This window comes from Gadus morhua, chromosome 1 (assembly GCF_902167405.1).
Source record: "Gadus morhua chromosome 1, gadMor3.0, whole genome shotgun sequence".
Classification (NCBI taxonomy): domain Eukaryota; kingdom Metazoa; phylum Chordata; class Actinopteri; order Gadiformes; family Gadidae; genus Gadus; species Gadus morhua.
The window spans coordinates 702,814-723,352 of record NC_044048.1 but is presented as its reverse complement, the minus strand read 5'-3'; positions in this window follow the sequence as shown (position 1 = coordinate 723,352).

Below are 20,539 nucleotides of genomic sequence, written 5' to 3'. Positions count from 1 at the left end.
ACTCTCTCATGGGCTCCGTTTAAGGCGATGTTTAAATATCAGATAGAAAAATATATAAATTGTAGAATGAATAAAATAATCCATACAATATTTTAAAAAAGTTCTCCTTTCCTGTTCCCGAAGTTTTAGGTCGGCAGACATTAGCAGGTGTTTACCATCGACTTGTTTACTAAAACGTGTGACTCTAAAATCTTGTTCCGGAGTGATCTTTACATTTTCCACTAAAAGCCATTTGGTGGTCCACTTGTGTAGAACCCCCCAGGCGCACATATGTGTCCTAAATTCTCCCTCACTGGGAAAGGATATCTCTGAAGCTCTAATCGCAATGTTGTACATGTTATGGACATTTTCATTTATCCTCATATATGATATTCATATAACTATGGATTATGCAGTTCTATTTTTGTATATTAACTATATTAATTAATATTTGCATGTTATTTAACATATATTATATACATAACATGTTATTCCTTCTTTTTTTAATTACACCGTTATATAAAAGAAAGACACTCTCTTAGTAAAGAATACAAGCACAAAAAATAGGAAAGAGAAAAATATATATTATTCTCTTTAAATAATAATGGTTAAAGGGGTGAGGGTTAGATACATTTCTCGATTGTGAATAGTTCAATAAAAACATAATACATTGTGATGGGATACATTTTGATGTGAGTACAGTTCTTTAGTTCTTTAGTCCTTTTCCTATTATAAATATAATCAATATAGAACCTAATGAATAGACTCACTGTGGTCACAAGTAGGCTTTAAGTAGACCTGGAGCACAATAAACAGCGCCCGGTTAAGCACGGAATCTATTGTTGGCATCAGAGTAGCTGGTATTGTTGTGTAGCCCCCGTCCAGGGTAACTCCAGAGCCCCCCACCCCAACAAGCAATCATCAAGTCCCACAGGAGGATACACTTCATGATCCCAGCCCCAGCTGACCTAAAACAACAGGACGCTCCATATTGTTTAGCTGGTCGTAGACTGAGGCCTTTATTGAGATTGGTTAAATTCACACTGTTCAACCGTTCTTCTTATGAACATCATTTTGAATTCTTTCTTTTCCCACAAGGCACAAAACAGTTGGCCAGTAATGCCGGAGGCTTTTGAGTATTATGCACTTTTAAGTAACCACATTATCATAACATTGCAATCCAAAGAATTATTGTTCAGGTTTCTATGTTATAAAATATATTCACTCTGTAGATAGGCTTTAACAGTGATAATATCAGGACTATATCAATCAATAGATTACCAACTAACTACCTGTCTGCCCCCAATGACAAAGTGTGGCCTCAGTCTGGAAACAAACCATCCTCCATGCTGCGGTGTGGACGCCGGTACGGCCGCTGACCAACATGGTCTCACAGGAATCCGTGAAATGACTACGGTCGGACGCTTAACTCGAAATCCGGGGCCACATCACGGAAACACGCCGATATCCGTGTGTGAGCCACGGAATAACTGTCATTTACTTGCATTGGAGCAAATTCCGTGGCCACATCACAGATTTTGAGTTAAGCCCCCGCTGTGGTCAAATGTGGCACACACACAGATCGAAACGGGAACACACACACAGATTGAAACGGGAATCTGTGTGTATCATTGTGTTACGACTGTGGTCGTAGTTTTTGTATTCTGTGTTTGTGTGTGTGGATTTGTGTGTTCTGTCAATTTTCTATGTAAATAGGAATGTGCCATTCCCGGGTGGGGATTGGTCCACTCGTTTCGGTCGGGGACGGTGATTGGCCAAGGCCAGAATAAAAGGAGTCAAGATGGACACCGTGGCAGCCAGCACTTCCATCCTCCTCTCCCAACAAGCCACACGTGTTTTATGTCCTGTATGTGTAGTTTGGAAGTTCCTGTTCAAATAGTAGGGGTGGACTGCCATTTCAGTTTGTATTGTTTCCTCCTGTTTTTCATTAGAAAGGGAGCTGATTTAATTGTCATTTGTTTTCTTAGGTTAGAGTCTTTTGATTCAGATAGGGACGTTTTGTTTGTTAGTTTGGCCTGGGTCCACCCTGAAGCCTACCTTAGTTGCTGTGATAATTGTTTGTGTAAATAAATCTTGTAAATCATTTAAAAGGGAACAACACATGTGCTAGTGGCTACTTGGGAGTTGGGGAAAATGGGTGTTTTCGTGTTGCGTCCTAGGCCCCTAGAATGGGGCGTAACAATTGTCATTGTCATTTACTTGCATTGGAGCAACTTCCGTGGACACAACAAGGACAATTTAAGTGTTTCAGTGAGACCACCCCGGGTTTTGAGTTAAGCCCCCGTGGTCGACTCGCTCGTTGAAACGGGGATCCCTGTGTGAGCCACGGAACAGCAGCATCATTAACTTGCATTGGAGCGAATTCCGTGGCCACATCACAGAAATCGGCGTGTTTCCGTGATGTGTCCACGGATTTCGATTTATTCGTCCGTAGTCATTTCACGGATTCCTGTGAGACCAGGTTGGTGTGTCTGTTAGTGTGCACATTTTGAAATCTCACAACATTTCATCCCTCCTTTCACAACTAATCCTAAAATTACTTGACCATGGGCAATGAGGTTATCTTGGAGTATCGCGCTCAAAAGGATTTTGTACATGTGTATTTGAGCTCCTTTCAGTTAAAAGCGCTGCAACTGGGGGTTAAGATGGCGTCGTAGAGGAAGCACGTAGTTCCAGGAGGCTCCAGTGATACTTTTCAGTTATTCCGATTACTTTACACATTTGCGTTGCAGAATTGTCATTTTTGGCGGTGGGAGTAACTCTGTAATGAGTTTGGGCAACTATTTCCTTAAAATAACCGTCGACATGACCAGAACCAGACCAAAAAAGAAGCTCACGGGACAGAGCGGGGAAGCTAGCGCCCTGGAAATGTTCGAGTGTGAAGATGCTAGCTGCAGCAGCACTGACACAGATATTTTCAAAGCAATGGATAAACTATCTGAAAACATCACCAAAGTCATTGACGCTAAAATAAACACGGTGCTTGCGGCTATAAGAGACCAAACCACCCAAATTCAGGCTCTGGGAACCCGAGTCGGCGAGGCGGAAGATAGAATTGCTGGCATAGAGACCACAACGGAGTCGTTGCAGGCCAAAGTCACAAGTCTGGAAAAACAAGTGAGCGGCATGTTGGACCACATCGATGACTTGGATAATCGTGGGCGCAGATGTAATATTCGGGTTGTGGGACTGACTGAAGGTACGGAAGGAGCTGATCCTGTGCGTTACATGGAAAAGTGGATACCTGATTATCTTAAATTGACATCCAAAGGAGGACGGGTTAAACTGGACCGCGCGCACCGCTCCTTGGCGCCTAAGCCCGGCTCCAACCAACGACCAAGACCAATAATTCTAAAGTTACACACGTTCAGCGACAAGCAACAAGTCATGAATACAGCCCGCCGTCTCGGAGTGGACCCGGACCAGCCCGCGCGCACTGGACCACGCATCTCTTTCTTCAACGACTACTCGGCAGCAGTGGTCAGGAAGCGCAAGGCATTTCATTCTGTGAAAGAGCGACTGAAGAAGATGGGCATCGTTTACGCATTGATCTACCCCGCCACGCTGAAGTGGACGGTCAACGGGACGGAGAAGAGGTTTGACACTCCGGAGGCTGCTGCGGCGTTTGTGGACTCTCTCGGTTAAAATAATAATCCTCATCCTCATCCGCTTATCCGGGGTCGGGTCGCGGGGGGAGCAGCTCAAGCAGGGGTCCCCAGACTTCCCTTTCCCGGGCCACATTGACCAGCTCTGACGGGGGGATCCCGAGGCGTTCCCAGGCCAGTGTTGAGATATAATCTCTCCACCTAGTCCTGGGTCTTCCCCGAGGTCTCCTCCCCACTGGACGTGCCTGAAACACCTCCCAAGGAAGGCGCCCAGTGGGCATCCTTACCAGATGCCCGAACCACCTCAGCTGACTCCTTTCTAAGTAAAGGAGCAGCGGCTCTAATCTGAGTTCCTCACGGATGGCTGAGCTTCTCACCCTATCCCTAAGGGAGACGCCAGCCACCCTTCTGAGAAAAGTCATCTCGGCCGCTTGTACCCGCGATCTCATCCTTTCGGTCATCACCCAGCCCTCATGACCATAGGTGAGGATAGGAACGAAGATCGACCGGTAGATCGAGAGCTTTGCCTTGCGGCTCAGCTCTCTTTTCGTTACAACGGTGCGGTAAAGCGAACGCAATACCGCCCCCGCTGCTCCGATTCTCCGGCCAATCTCACGCTCCATAGTACAATCACTCGCGAACATGACCCCGAGGTACTTGAACTCCTTCACTTGGGCTAAGGACTCATTTCCTACCCGGAGTAAGCAATCCACCGGTTTCCTGCTAAGACTCATGGCCTCAGATTTAGCGGTGCTGATCCTCATCCCAGCCGCTTCACACTCGGCCGCCAGCCGATCCAGTGAGTGCTGAAGGTCACAGGCCGATGATCCAATGAGGACCACATCATCTGCAAAAAGCAGTGACGAGATCCTCAGACCACCGAACTGCAACCCCTCCCCACCACGACTACGCCTCGATATCCTGTCCATGTATATCACAAACAGGATTGGTGACAAGGCGCAGCCCTGGCGGAGACCAGCACCCACTGAGAACGAAACTGACTGGCTGCCGAGAACACGAACACAGCTCTCGCTTTGGGAGTACAAAGATTGGATGGCCCTGAGGATAGACCCCCTTACCCCATACTCCCGCAGCACCTCCCACAGTTTCTCCCGGGGGACCCGGTCATACGCCTTCTCCAGATCCACAACACATGTAGACCGGATGGGCATACTCCCAGGCCCCCTCCAGGATCCTTGCGAGAGTGAAGAGCTGGTCCGTAGTTCCATGTCCGGGGCGAAAACCGCATTGTTCCTCTTCAATCTGAGGTTCGACGATCGGCCGAACCCTCCTTTCCAGCACCTTGAAGTAGACTTTACCAGGGAGGCTGAGAAGTGTGATACCCCGGTAATTGGCACACACTCTCTGGTCCCCCTTTTTGAACAGGGGAACCACCACCCCGGTTTGCCACTCCTTTGGCACTGTACCCGACTCCCACGCGATGTTGAATAGGCGTGTCAACCATGACAGCCCCTCAACACCCAGAGCCTTTAGCATTTCTGGCTGGATCTCATCAATCCCTGGGGCTTTGCCACTGCGGAGATGTTTGACTACCTCAGTGACCTCCACCAGGGAAATTGACGACGAAACACCATCAACCTCGAGCTCTGCCTCCAACATAGAGGGCGTGTTATTCGGATTCAGGAGTTCCTCAAAGTGTTCCTTCCAACGTCCGACGACCTCCTCAGTTGAGGTCAACAGAGTCCCATCCTTACTGTACACAGCTTGGATGGTTCCCCGTTTCCCCCTCCTGAGGTGCCGGATAGTCTTCCAGAAACACTTTGGTGCCGACCGAAAGTCCTTCTCCATGAACTCTCCGAACTTCTCCCACATCCGCTGCTTAGCCTCCGACACGGCAGCCGCTGCAGCCCTTCGAGCCTGTCAGTACCCTGCAACCGAGTCAGGAGTCCTCCAGGATATCATATCCCGGAAGGCCTCCTTCTTCAGTCGGACGGCTTCCCTGACCACCGGTGTCCACCACGGTGTCCGAGGGTTACCGCCCCTTGAGGAGCCTAAGACCCTGAGGCCACAGCTAGCCACCGCAGCTTCAGCAATGGAGGCTTTGAACACCGCCCACTCCGGCTCAATGCCCCCAACCTCCACAGGAATGCCAGAAAAGCTCCGCCGGAGGTGTGAGTTGAAGATACCTAGGACGGGGGCCTCCTCCAGACGTTCCCAGTTCACCCGCACTACTCGTTTGGGCTTACCAGGTCTATCCGGAAATTTCCCCCATTCCCTGATCCAACTCTCAACCAGATGGTGGTCGGTTGACAGTTCCGCCCCTCTCTTTACCCGAGTGTCCAAAACATGCGGCCTCAGATCAGATGACACGATCACGAAATCGATCATCGATTATTAAAATAATAATAATAATCATAATAATAATAATACATTTAAATGACAGGCTCTTCATCATTCTGACGGAAAAGTGCTCTCTTTCTCCGTCCTACGCTCTGATAATTGGACTGATATAACAGTATGTAAGTTCTCAGTCATATGGCCGTGTTATCGATCTTTTTATTTTATTTCTTTATAACGCACAATGTGGACTAAAGTTACATCACTGTGTGAGGAGTGGGACTTGCGTTTATTCTATGGTTAGGCGCGAGATTGCGCAAGGTGGAGCTGTCGGCTTTTGGCTGGATCAAAATAAGGATTGTTATTCCCTGCATGTTTAGTAGGGTTTTCCCCCTTTCTTTATGGGGTTTGTTCTGTATGTGTTGTGTTTTTGTACTTGTTTTACCGTTTCTATGCAGCTCAGTCTTTTTTATTTTTCCGTTTTTCAAAAGGGAGTGTGCCAAGGTGTTACAATAGGAATTTGAAGTAATGGCAAATAAGCTACGGGTTTGCACCTGGAATATACAAGCGATTCATAACCCCATCAAACGTAGAAAAGTACTTACCTCTTAAAAAGGGAAAATATAGATATTGCACTGGTGCAAAAACCCACCTTGATGACACAGAGCATTTAAAATTACAACAGGGTATGTTTGGACAAGTATATTTTTCGTCTTTTACAACCAGAAGCAGGGGTGCTATACTTATTAGACGTACTTTGCCCTTTAAAATGGTGAAATGCCTTAAAGATAAAAATGGTTGTTATGTTATAGTTAAAGGTAGTTTACAAGGACAAGAGATTTTAATAATGAATGTTTATTATCCACCTTCTCACCCATTAGACTTTATCACTAAAGTGTTTGTGGACCTTGCAGAAATGAGAGCTGATACAGTAATTGTTGGTGGTGATTTTAATTGTATGTTAAATCCACTCATAGATAGGTTTCCTCATAGTGCTAAGGCTCCTTCTCCCCAAGCAAAAGCTCTCACTGCAATTTGTAACGATCTTGGATTTGATGATGTTTGGAGAAGTCTCCACCCTGCTAACAAAGAATATACCTTTTTTTCTGCACCTCATGGTTGTCAGACCAGAATTTACTATTTTTTTCGGCCAAGAGCTCAATTGCAGTTATTTTTAACTTGTCTCATAGGTAATATTGTTATATCTGTTCATGCTAGTGTGGTTATGGATATAAAACTTCCAGTTCCGTCATATCAGTCTCGACAATGGCGACTTAACACTGTTATTCTTAAAGATAATACTTTTACATCCTACTTTTCCACTGAATTTAAAGCTTTTCTTTCTATTAATTCACAATCAACAGATAATCCCTCACTTTTATGGGAGACCTGCAAAGCATATGCAAGAGGTCTGATCATATCATTTTCTGCCACTAAAAGGCGCCAAAACTTAGAGAGGCAAAGATCTCTAGAGGCTAAATTATCAGATAAAGAAAAAGCTTACCAACTCCTATTTTGTGGAAAGAAATATCTGCTCTCAGATCAGCTATAAATTGTCACCTTGCTAAAGAGGCAGAAAAAACATTAGATATACCAAACCGAGGTTTTATGAGCACGCTGACGAACCAGGGAAGTGTCTTGCATACCTAGCTAAAAAAAGAGTAGAATCCCAGTCTATAACAGCAATTATGAAGGACGATGGCATTCGAGTGTATGAAAATAAATTGATAAATGATTGCTTTAAGGAATACTAAACAAATGTATACGCCTCAGAACAGACGAAGGATGCACCTCAACTAATGGAAGGCTTTTTTACACAGATCGATCTCCCAACAATATCAGAAGAACAAAAATGTACTAGAGATGAAGTATTGAATGCTATTAAAAACCTCCAGGGTGGGAAATCACCAGGGCCCGACGGGTTCGGTTCCGAATATTATAAGGAGTTTAAAGACCTGCTTATAGGACCACTACTTCAAATGTTTAATGATTCGTTTTCAACTACAGAATTACCACAAACTCTTAAGGAGGCTAACATATCACTTTTATTGAAAAAGGGGAAGTATCCTGAGTCCTGTTCGTCCTATAGACCCATAGCCCTCTTGAATGTAGATCGGAAGTTGCTTTCTCAAATACTAGCCACTCGTCTGGAGGACATTTTGCCCACCCTAATTAAAGAAGACCAAACTGGTTTTATAAAAGGCAGGAATTAAACTGATAATATTAGACTTCTTTTCAATGTTATCCAGGCCTTTGAACAAAAATCCATGACCGGACTTGTGCTTTCTCTGGACGCGGAGAAAGCGTCTGACCGAGTTGAATGGTCATTCTTATATTACACATTAGAAAAATTTGGACTTGGTAGTAATTTGATAAAATGGGTTAGAATTCTATACAGTGACCCTCAAACCGCAGTTTTAACTAATGGGTTAAGATCAAAATGCTTTCCTACACATAGAGGTACAAGACAGGGTTGTCCCTTGTCTCCTCTCCTGTTTGCCCTGGCCATAGAGCCACTAGCTGTGGCCATTAGAATGGAACCCTCTATATATGGCTTACAGGTTGGGGAAAGATGTCATAAAATAACTCTGTATGCTGATGACGTCCTTGTGTTTTTATGTCACCCTGAGACCTCAGTCCCGGCCCTTCTTAAGATGATTAACGTATTTAGTAAATTTTCTGGATATAAGATTAACTTAAAAAAATCAGAGGCTATGCCCTTGGGTAGTCTTAAAACGATACCTCATACTATACCACCCTTTCCTTTCAAATGGTCGCCCTCTGGTTTTGTCTATTTAGGTATTTTTATCACCCCATCATTTAGTCAGATGTACAAATCAAACTTTGTCCCATTATTTGGGAAAATAAGACAAGATCTAGAACGTTGTCACTCACTCCCTGTTTCTTGGTTAGGAAGAATAGCTCTGATTAAAATGAATGTGTTACCCAGATTACTTTATCCCGTTCAAATGATTCCTATACTGTTTTCGAATAGGGCCTTAAAAGATTTGAATAGCTGGCTCAGTTCATTTATTTGGAGTAAACGCAGACCTAGATTAAAAATGGCAGTTTTGCAGCTGCTGCCAAGTTCCATGGGCGGCCTTGATTTGCCAAACGTTAAAATATATCAGCTTAGTGCTCATTTGAGGTTTATATCTGAGTGGTTAAAGAATTCAACATCTTCTATTTGGCTGGATATTGAATCATCTTTGTCAAAATGTAAATTACAAGATTTGTTATTCTTTAAGAATTTTAAGAACATAAGAGATAACTGTACCAATCCAATAACAATAAATGCTCTGAAGGCTTGGCGATCAGCCCGTCGTCTAGAAGGGAGGCTCAAATTGACTTCCATGTTTACTCCAATAAATAATAATCTTGATTTTTCACCGGGAATGATGGACTCATTCTTTCGGCAATGGCATGACAAAGGCATAACCAAACTTGGAGACTTGTTTTCAGATAACGGTTTAATGTAATTTGAACAATTGATAAAGAAATACCAACTTCCAAAACAAGATGTTTTCCGTTTCTTACAAATAAGGCATTATATTACTAAGAGTACAACCCTTATTGAACACCCTGAGATTTCTGCTGTTGAGAAAGTGCTGTTTCAACCTCCAGGGAAGGTGTCTGTTAGTCTGCTTTATGGTGTAATAGCTGGTACCTCTACTACTGACACACAGAGGATCAAGGGTGTGTGGGAGAAAGAATTATTAGTTAATATTGATGACGAGACATGGGTGGATATTTGGAGTTATGCTAAAAAGATTTCCATTTGTACTCGGGCAAAAGCAATCCAGTTAAAAATAATACATAGGATTCATATATCTCCTAATCGCAGGCATTCTTTCAACCCAGCACTTTCTCCTCTGTGTCTTAAATGTAAAATAGAAATAGGTACCTTAACTCATTGTCTATGGTCATGTCATAAATTACGGAAATATTGGTCTGACATTTTAAGTGAATTTGAAAAAATATTTGGTATGGAATTAGAAATGGATCCAATGTGTTTGCTATTAGGTCTACCAAGTAGAAGTATACCTTGTAAATCTGGCAAAAGATTATACAACATTCTAACTTTTGCTGCTAGAAAAAATATATTGTTACAGTGGATTAATAGAAAAGAATAGAATAGAAAGCTTTATTGTCATTGTACAAGTACAACGAAATTCAATGAGCAGCTCCATACATGCACACATGTAATCGAATATAGATATATAATAATTACAAAAGCAATATATAATATAAATAAAATAAATAAATAAAAAATTAAAATACACAGTAAAACTTCAATACACCGTAAAGACTACCAACAGACAAAAAAACATCAGTGCAGAACTGAGTTCAGTATGGTGACAGCTTTAGGAAAGAAGCTGATCCTGAGTCTATTTGTTCTGGCATATATGGACCTGAAGCGCCTGCCAGAGGGCAACAGGTTGAAGAGATGGTAGCCGGGGTGGGTGGTGTCCTTCAGGATGCCTCTGGCCCTGCTGAGACAGCGGGAGCCGTAGATGGTGCTTAAGTAAGGCAGAGGGCAGCCAATGATTTTTTGCGCAACGTTTGCCACCCTCTGCAGTCTCTTCCTGTCGGCCTCCGTGCAGCTGGAGTGCCACACTGACAAGGCATAGGTCAGCAGGCTCTCGATGGTGGAACGGTAGAAGGTCACCAGCAGCTGTGCGTTTAGATCAGAGGTCTCAGAGTCAAGGCCGGTGACACCAAGTGGAAGCGTAGCGTCACATCATGTCCCTCTCAAAACCCAGTGGGAAAAGAAAGGTTGACGATGTCCACAGACAATTTCATGAAAGGTGGGAGTTAGAATATTTTTTTGTTGAGCACAGGGGAACCCCTACCTGCCTTGTATGTGCTGAAAAAGTTGCCGTTGTCAAAGAATACAACAGACGCCATTACTCAACGAGGCATGCCGAGGAGTATGCGAAATACCGGGGAGATGAGAGGGAGAAGCGAGTCACAGACCTAAAGAAATGTTTCACCTGGCAACAAACTCTCTTTAGGAAACCAACCGACGAGGCTGATTAAGCAGTAAAGGCCAGCTTTACACTGAGCGAAATGATCGCTAAGGCAGGAAAGCCTTTTACAGAAGGCGAGTTTATTAAGGAGTGTATGTTGCAGGCTGCGAGTATTGTCTGCCCCGAAAAGAGAGCTCAGTTTGCCAGCATCAGCTTGTCACCTAACACAGTGGCAGAGCGTGTTACCGAACTGTCAGGTAACATTTATGGTCAACTACGTGACAAAGTCAAAGACTTCCGTGCGTACTCAGTGGCCCTGGATGAGAGCACAGACACCACTGACACTGCCCAACTGGCAATATACGTCCGTGGTGTGGATGATAAGTTTCATGTAACGGAGGAATTACTCAGGGTTATCCCTATGTGTGGCCAAACCACTGCGCAAGAGATATTCCGCCAGCTGTGTGATTGCCCGACACCTTCCCTGAGCTGTCCAGGATGTTCAAGAGGACCATGTGCCTTTTTGGGAGCACATATCTATGTGAAAAGCTCTTCTCCACCTACTTCAACAAGTCCAAGCACAGGAGCAGACTTACTGATGCACATCTCCAAGCCATACTGAGAGTTTCAACCGCCTCTTCCCTCAAGCCAAATGTGGCTCAGCTGTGTGAGAGAAAGCGCTGTCAGGTCTCTGGCTGCAAAAAGTAGACAAGAGAGTCCTATGTTCTGAAGAACTGTTCAATGTTCACTTTAAAAAAGAGACTTGTTCTTACTTATCTGGGTAAAAAAGGTACAATTAAAATTACATTTTTTTCCAGAGGAATTTATGTTTATAATTACTGTTCATGCACTTTGAGATTGTTTACATTGCAATACAAATTTAATAATAATAATAATAATAAATGTCGGTTGAGGAACTGTTATGTAATAATAAATACTGTGAAGGTTGGAACAGTTGTTTTCTAAAAGGTTAAATTAAAAAAAAAATATTTTTTTTTTCAGAGGAATTTATTTATGTTCTGTTTATGCACTTTGAGAATGTTGAACTGTTGATGAACTGTTAATAATAAATATTGAGAAAATTGGAACAGTTTTTTTTTTTTTATACTAAATACCCTTTTTAAGAAATACTTGAGTACTTGTGGCCCAACCTCAGCCAAGCTCTTCCTCCAGTGGCCCCCAGGTAATTTGAGTTTGAGACCCCTGGTTTAGATGCTCCCTCCTGAGCACCCTCAGAAAGTGTAGCCGCTGCTGGGCCTTCTTGACCAGCGCTCAGGTGTTGACCGACCAGGAGAGATCAGCAGAGATGTGGACTCCGAGGAATTTGAATGACTGCACTCGCTCCACACCTTCACCGTTGATGTACAGGGGGGCAGGGGGGGCTCTGTTCCGTCGGAAGTCCAGGATGAGTTCCTTGGTCTTGGTGGTGTTCAGTGCCAGGTTGTTAGAAACACACCACTCACCAAGTTTCAGGACCTCATCTCTGTAGGCCGCCTCGTTTCCCCCTGTTATAAGGCCCACCACCGTTGTGTCACCAGCAAATTTAACAAAGATGTTCTCTGGGTGGGTGGGACTGCAGTCTGATGTGTAGAGGGAGTAGAGTAGTGGGCTCAGCACACAGCCCTGGGGAGAGCCAGTGCTGAGAGTGCGGGAGGAGGAGAGGTGAGGACCCAGTTTCACCTGCTGGGGTCGGTTGACCAGAAAGTCTTTAATCCAGGAGCAGGTGGGTGGTGGGAGCCCAAGGTTGATTAATTTGGGGATCAGAATGTCTGGCATTATGGTGTTAAAAGCTGAGCTGAAATCAATGAAGAGCATCCTGACGTAGCTTCCCTCTTTCTCCAGGTGACCTCCAGGAGTGGAGAGCGATGGCTGTTGCGTCGTCGGTGGATCTGTTAGTCCGGTATGCAAACTGGTGTGTGTCCAGGGTGGGGGGGAGACAGGCTTTGATGTGTCTCAAAACCAGTTTCTCAAAGCACTTGGTGATGACTGGGGTGAGTGCTATGGGGCGGAAGTCATTGAGGCTGGTAGTGGGTGACTTTTTAGGGATTGGGATGATTGTGGCAGATTTCAAGCAGGATGGGATTACAGCTTGTTCCAGAGACAGGTTGAAAATGTCAGTGAAGACCTGTGATAGCTGGTTGGCACATGCCTCGAGCACCTTCCCTGGTACTCCATCTGGGCCTGCAGCCTTTCTGGGGTTAACTGCACTGAGCACCCGCCTCACGTCCTGTACCTCAAGAGTGAGTGGGGGGGTGCTGGAGGCTGATGGGGGTTGTAGTGGTGGTTGGAGTGATGTGGCTGAGTGCTGTGTGGAAGACTCAAAGCGGGCAAAGAAGCTGTTCAGCTCCTCTGCCAATGCCGCATCTGAGTCCCCGGGTGTCACAGCACAGCCTCTGTAATTGGTGATGGTCTGTATGCTCTGCCACACCTGCCGGGGGTTGTTGAGCTGTTCCTCTATCCTCCTCTTGAATTCTACTTTGGCCCACCTGATGCCTCTCCTCAGGTCGGCGCGAGCGGCGCTGTACAATGCTCTGTCACCTGATCTGAAGGATGAGTCACGGGCCCGGAGGAGCGTGCGGACTTGGCTTGTCATCCATGGTTTCTGGTTTGGGAACACCCGGATGCACTTTTCCACAGTGACATTCCCAATGCAGTACTTGATGTAAGACAGTACTGTGTCTACGAATGTAGCCAGGTCTTCATGGTAGAAGGCTTCCCACTGTGTTTGTTCAAAGCAGTCCTGCAGTCGGGGGAGGGCATCCTCAGGCCAGGTGGTAATGGTCTTCTTTGTGGGCTTTGTTTGTCGACAGAGGGGGGTGTATGCGGGGGTGAGGAGCAGTGAGAGGTGGTCTGACTGGCCCAGGTGGGGGAGGGGTACGGCTCTGTATGCACGCTTGATGTTGGAATACACATGATCCAGAGTGTTTTCTCCTCTTGTTGGGCATTTTACAAATTGATAGAATTTTGGTAGAACAGTCTTGAGATTTGCTTTATTGAAGTCCCCTGCAATAATGTGGGCACCATTGGGGTGGGCGCACTGGTGGTTATTGATGGCATTATGCAGCAGAGAGAGGGCCGTGTTTACATTAGCGTCAGTTGGTATGTAGACTGCAGTGACGACAACAGCCGCTAGTTCTCTAGGTAGAAAAAAGGGTCTGCATCTCACTGATATGAACTCCAGGTCAGGAGAACAGTGTTTGTCCAGAATAGTGCTGTTGTTACACCAACCTTCATTCACGTAGATGCAGAGCCCTCCTCCTCTGTTCTTTCCGGAGTCACTGTTCCTATCGCATCTGTGTAGCGCGCGTCCTGCTAGTGCACCGTGGCATCAGGGATTTGTGTATGTAGCCATGTCTCTGTGATGATGAGCATGCAGCATTCGCGGACATAGCGATTTCCAGCCAGCTGCATTTCCAAATCGTCCGTTTTGTTTACCAGGGATCTGGCGTTTGTAAGGTAGAGGCTCGGCAGTGGAGGTTTGAGAGGCTGTTTCCTTAGCCTATTCAGTAGCCCAGCCCTGCAGCCCCGTCTTTGTTTTCTCTCACGTCGCCGTCTGCGTCGCCTGCCAGACCCGATTACAATCCACGGAGATCCCGCTGGTCTCGCTATCTCTTCAGGAATGTTGTGAGTGCGATGAAAGTCACTGGAGATGGTCATCTTCTCCATAAACTTCAGTTGGAAACCGATATCCAGTAAATCCAGACGACTGTAGTGTTTAGTAGAGAAAGTAACCGCTGCGTGCGCCGCCATGGCAACCAATTTGCAACAATTTGCAACTGATCAACTGAAAACCGAAAAGACAAATGTGATAAATGTGACAAACCGACGGGCTCCCTGCAAAGGTCTGCTCCACAAACCGATATTCAGTAAGTCCAGACGACTGTAGCGTTTAGTAGAAAAAGTAAACGAACGAACAACACACGAAAAAAAACACAAAAAAAGGCACAAGTAGGGAGAGCTGTGAGCCGCTGCGTCTGTGCGCGCCGCCATGGCAACAATTTCTTGATAAGAGCCCCTCTGTTAATGGCTGGTGGAAGGTTCTACTGGAGTTCATTCCTTCAGAATATCTCACAAATATTATACATCACAAAGTGGACCAGTTCTACAAAATCTGGCAGCCCTATTTGAACTATCTTGGACCGGACTATTCTTCGATTATTGCACAAGGAGTCTTCTAAACCTGAACTTGTGAACGGTGACTTTTGATCGGCCTGAAATGTGAACTGTTTCCTGTGGCCTCAACCTAATCTCTGTTGACTTGAGCTGTACTTTGTATTTGTTTATCTGTTTTTGTTTGTTTTTAAGTATTGTTTGTATATTTGTGGTACTTCTTTGGATTGTTTTTGTTGAAAATAAGAAAAGCCAATAAATATATTGTTAAAAAAAATAAAAAGCGCTACAACTGATTACTTGGAATAACTTTTAGTGGCCCCTATGAGCTCACCTTGTCTCACCTCCTTAGTATCATCAGAAGATGATGAGGGACCTGCTACTGCGCCAGTCTCTCTGGCTGTTTCTGAAACTAAGGGCCATGTGCCTCATCATGTTAATCTTTTCTAGGTATTTTATTTACTTGATGTCATATGAAATTGTATGTATAATGCAGATTCATTTATGATATTGATTAATTTATGTTATGCAATGCAATTATGCTCAAGCTAGATTCCTCGCTGACTTCCATCTAAACAACTGCTGATATTTGCTCAAACCATTCCTAAACCTTGAACCATTCTTTAAAGGTCCCATGGCACGCTACTTTATGGATGCTTTAATATAGATATTAGTGGGCCCCTAACACAGTACTTGAAAAAATTCAGCCGTGATGCAGAATTACAGCCACTATGAGCCAGTCGCATATTGAGCTTCCCCCAAATGCGCCGTTTCAGTGTCTGTAGCTTTAATGCAAATGAGAAGGAGAGAGGCGGGTCAAGGAGGAGCTGTTTTTTTTTTTTTTTTTACCGAAAGCTTGTTTAGTTGAAGACATGTTTTACAGTGTCTTTATAAGTGGTATTTGTGTGTGTGGATATGCGAGTAGTCCATGCGTGTGCTGGTTATGTACGCCTGTTATTATTATAACATCGCTATATAGGCCCTAGCCCAAATCCCGGGCTATGCACCCAAGAGGAGCAAAGGGATTCATAAAAAAAAATGTATAGGCCCTAGCCGGCCCAATATAGTTACAGACGATGTTTGATACTATCAAAACACCCGGACAATGTTATGATGTATTAATGGAAGGGATTGCAGCTGTTATCTATCCCTTATATAGGCTATGATTTAACAAATTTGTGAAATCCCTGCTTGTACTATATATGCATTATGTCAGGGGCAGTGGCGGCTGGTGATCAAAAATGGGGGTAGTGGGTCAGGGGTCTTCAAATGCAGTCAGAAATATGGGACAGATGCTGTTGGAAATTAACATTTTCATGAATAAAAAGAATCAAGGTTATAATCAGGAGGTCCTTTGCACAAATGTAAGGTTATTTTATAGATTTATTTTAATTTGTATCAATTTAATGATCATATGCTGGCCCATTTCCTACAAAATCAGTTGTCCTCGGATAGGATAATCATATTCAACTTGATTAAAAAAACTAAAAGTAATAATTGAATTTAATAATATCTTAACCACATGAAAGAGTACATTGTAATATGTATTAACAACTACCAACAGTGAGTTTTTAACAATATTTACTATTATTTGTGGTTGCTCAAAATGTGTCCCACATATTCGTCACCACCGTCAGATATTTATCAAAAGCAATTATAATCAGGCAACTACAAGGTCAAGGTCATTCCTGAGGACCCCCTTTTTAAACCTTCAGCTCTACTGCATGCTTCAAGATCACTCAAGCTCCTTTAAATTTGCTATTTTCTCTTAAACTTGTTCATATTTCTGAACACTGCTACTGTCGCAACCATAACATGTCAACACCGTCTATTTTGTATAAAAAATATCAGATTAGATTATGACATAAATGTATACTTTTAAAGAAGAGGTCTGAAGTAGCTAGCAACAGAGGGGAAACAAGATGGCTAATCTGAAGAACTCTTGCATATCATGTGAAAAAGTAGGTTTTCGTCACCACCGTCAGACGTCACCACCGTCAGGTTTTCTGCCTGACGGTGGGGACGTACAGTCTGACGGTGGTGACAAAAACCTCCAAATGGTCCTCAACGGAGGCTAGAATATAATTGTTGATCACAATAAATACCAATATGACCTGTAATGTTTCATTAACCACTGTTATATTTTTATTTATGTAATTCCCCCTATATATATATCTAGAATATGCGGTATAATAGACTTCACGCCATTAGACTATCCTTAATTAACGCAGTTAATACACTCCTCTGCATGTCGTGGCGGCATTACAACCTCAAACGTGCGTTAACTTTGGATAGTCTAATGGTGTGTCGTCCGTTATCCCTTACTTATGCCATGTTCATTTGGCTTACGTCATTTGGGATGCACATACGGTAGTGCACCTACTACCTACATGTACCTTGTAGGTACATGTAGGTAGCACATCATACAATGTCCCTTGTAGGCTATGCATCTCCAATGACTAAAGCCATATGAAAATGGCACTAAATCTAACATTCACTCTAATTCCCCCTAATTTCATAGTCACTACACTCAACTTTGACTTTATGTATTTTAGGAAGTTATGGGTAAGCATCAGCTATCAGTGGATGAGAGAAGGAGAAAAAACAGGGAATATCAAAAGAAGCGGAGAGAGAAAATACACAGTGAGGCAGAGTTAAAGAAGGTATACCTCAGTACAGAAAAGGCAAAGATGGAAGAAGAGGGTGAAGGAAGGGAAGATAAAAAATATCAATGACTTGAATGAAAGGGACAAGAAAAGTCAGAGAAAGGCTTGGAAACATAAACAACAAGTATCAAGAGAACGTAAGAGAAAGGGCTCAGATCACCCAGAAACTCCCCCAGACAGTCCAGTGGATCAGGCCTAACACGAGCCCGCTCGGAGTAGGCAGGAGAAAGGGAGAGAAGTAAAACAAGAGCAAGATACTCCAGAGAGATGAAAGCTTTAAGAAATAAACTTGAAAAGGTAACAAAGGATAGGGACAAACTAAAAAAGCGAAGGGCACGAGAAAAAGCTACCAATAGAAAAACACAAGAATCACCAAGAAAAATAACAGAGCAGCTACTGCGGGGAAGCCAACTCAAAAACCCCTCAGTCAAGAAAACTCTGCTGTTCCACAACGCACTCATTCATGAATTTAAACAAAACAAGTCAGCCCACAAGAACAAGAACTTGACTCTGTCAGGCAAGTGTGATGAACCTAAATTTATACTTTGTTTCTACATTGTTTTGTTTTGTTTTGACATGATTCTGTATTTTATTTGTGGTCATAAGGACATCTAATTTGTTTTTGTCAATCATCAGATCAGCATGCGTGGTTAGCGTTAGTGATTGGTGATTGGCCCATTCCTGATTACACGCGATATATAGCGCAGAGAATTACGGAAAGGGGGGGCTTGACTCTATCCGCGCCCGTGGATGCGCTTTCGTTTGGACGTCACTTCACTCCCTGCGCTTTCGTGGACGTCGTATTTTTGGATCGCCAACGTTCTTCACTTCCTCCCTCGTGATGCCCTATCGTTCGGACGTCTCTTCTCTCCCTACGCTCTCGTGGACGCCTTGGTTTTTCTATCGTTTGGACTCTCTTCACCTCCTCCCTCGTGATGCCCTATCGTTTGGACGCTCTCCGACGCTCCGTGGTCGCGATGGACATTGTGTTTAGGGAAGAGGGGAAAATGGTGTAACTTTGTGATAATAACATGTCTTGATCCTGGAGTTGAAGATAAATACTCGAAACACATCCATGACTCTCTGTCTGCCTTTGCTGCCATTTTGACACATCACACGCAAGAAAATAAAGCATCAGAGAATGATTCTGACTGATACAGTATTGAACCTTCACAAGGAGTTCACCAAGAAGGAACTGTGGTAGAAATTAAGGAGTATATTCTATGGTAAACCATGATTATTATGAGGTCTATATATCTAATAGTGGAAAAACACATGATGCCTGGGAGTCTGGGTTCAGAACAGATGGTGGGGCCCCTAAAAGGAGCAGGAAGGTACGGGGTTAAGGCATGCTGACCTTAGCCTAGTGTCTTGGGCTATCTTTGTTGACCATTTGCTGACCATTTGCTGACCACTCAGGTTAAGATGAATTTATGACTGAATGGAGGCAGACACCTCAAGGAGAAGCCGCTCAGTTTGTGTGTATAAAGAGAAGCTGGAATTGATGTTCAACCAGTGACTCTATAGACCCACTCAGGCTGTTGTCGTTGTTGCTTTTCTGCACGATAAAGTGTCTTGTCAATTCTTGCTCCGGACCCCTCGTTTTCATTTTACTCTCTCTCTCTCTTGAATTAGTCTAAGTGTTATATATATCAGTTAATCCACTACAGAACCAAGAGTGAAGCTCAGTTATTCATCTTTCTGTGCCTTACGTCCATTCTATGTCACAGCATCAAGACCGTCGGATCGTAAGACCTGCCAATGTCAGTACCATGAAAATGCTAAGCTGATGCTTAAAGTCAAGAGAAAATGGTGTCCTCAAGTCCAGCAAACTGGAGGGTAGTTTTGAACTTGTCTGCTGTTCACAGACAAGGGGGCATGTCTTCTGCGCTCCTGCACCCGGTGTCTCCACAAACATACACTTCCCACACCACATTAAGACCAGACCAATGTTGAATGGCAGCAATGGGAACGAGTTAAGGATCAAACAGCAGATGGGCTCCACTTCAACACAAGACTTGTGATGCACAGTGGCACCCTCTGAGAGCTTGTCCAGCGATATGAAGACAGAAACAACAACACACGTGTGCTCTGTTCAGAACCAGGCCAGAGAGTACAGGAGCATGATTGAGAAGGGCAATGATAGCACAGTAATTGTGCATGTAGACTTTTCTGAGGCATGGAAATGTAAGTATAGTTCTGAGGTACAGTCATGCCACTTTGGTCAGAACCTCCCACAGCTCAACCTGCACACTGGCATGTACTATACAAAAGAACAGGGCTTTTGCACAGTATCAGAATCCAAGCGACAAGATGCGTCTGCCATTTGGACTCACATGGAACCAGTCCTGACAGATATTCGTAATAAGTTTCCAGAAGTTGATACTATTCACTTTTGGTCAGATGACCCTGTTGTAGATTAATCGAGATTTAAAACACTTAGACTAATTTAAGAGAGAGTGTAAAAGAAATCGAGGGGTCCGGAGCAAGAATTGAAAAAGACTTTATCGTGAAGAAGAACAACAACGACAACAGCCTGAGTGGGTCTGCAGAGTCACTCTCGAACATAGACTCCAGCTCCTCTTCATGCACATACCCACATACAAGAATTTCTTTGTTACAATGGAGGTTCCCTTTGTTCCAATGGGGTTTCCGCCCAGTCAATCTTCGTCTCAGCATGTTATCAACCGCGCCCTGGTCTGAGGTCAGCATGGATTGACCTCGTTAGCCAAGATCACCCAGGGCTGACAGGCTGAGGTCAACATGACTTGACCCCGCAGTTCCCAGGACATTTCTGTTTACCAACATCTGCTCTGAACCCAGACTCTGCAAGCATCATGTGCTTTCCACCATTAAAAATATTAAACCTATTAATAATCATGGTTTACCA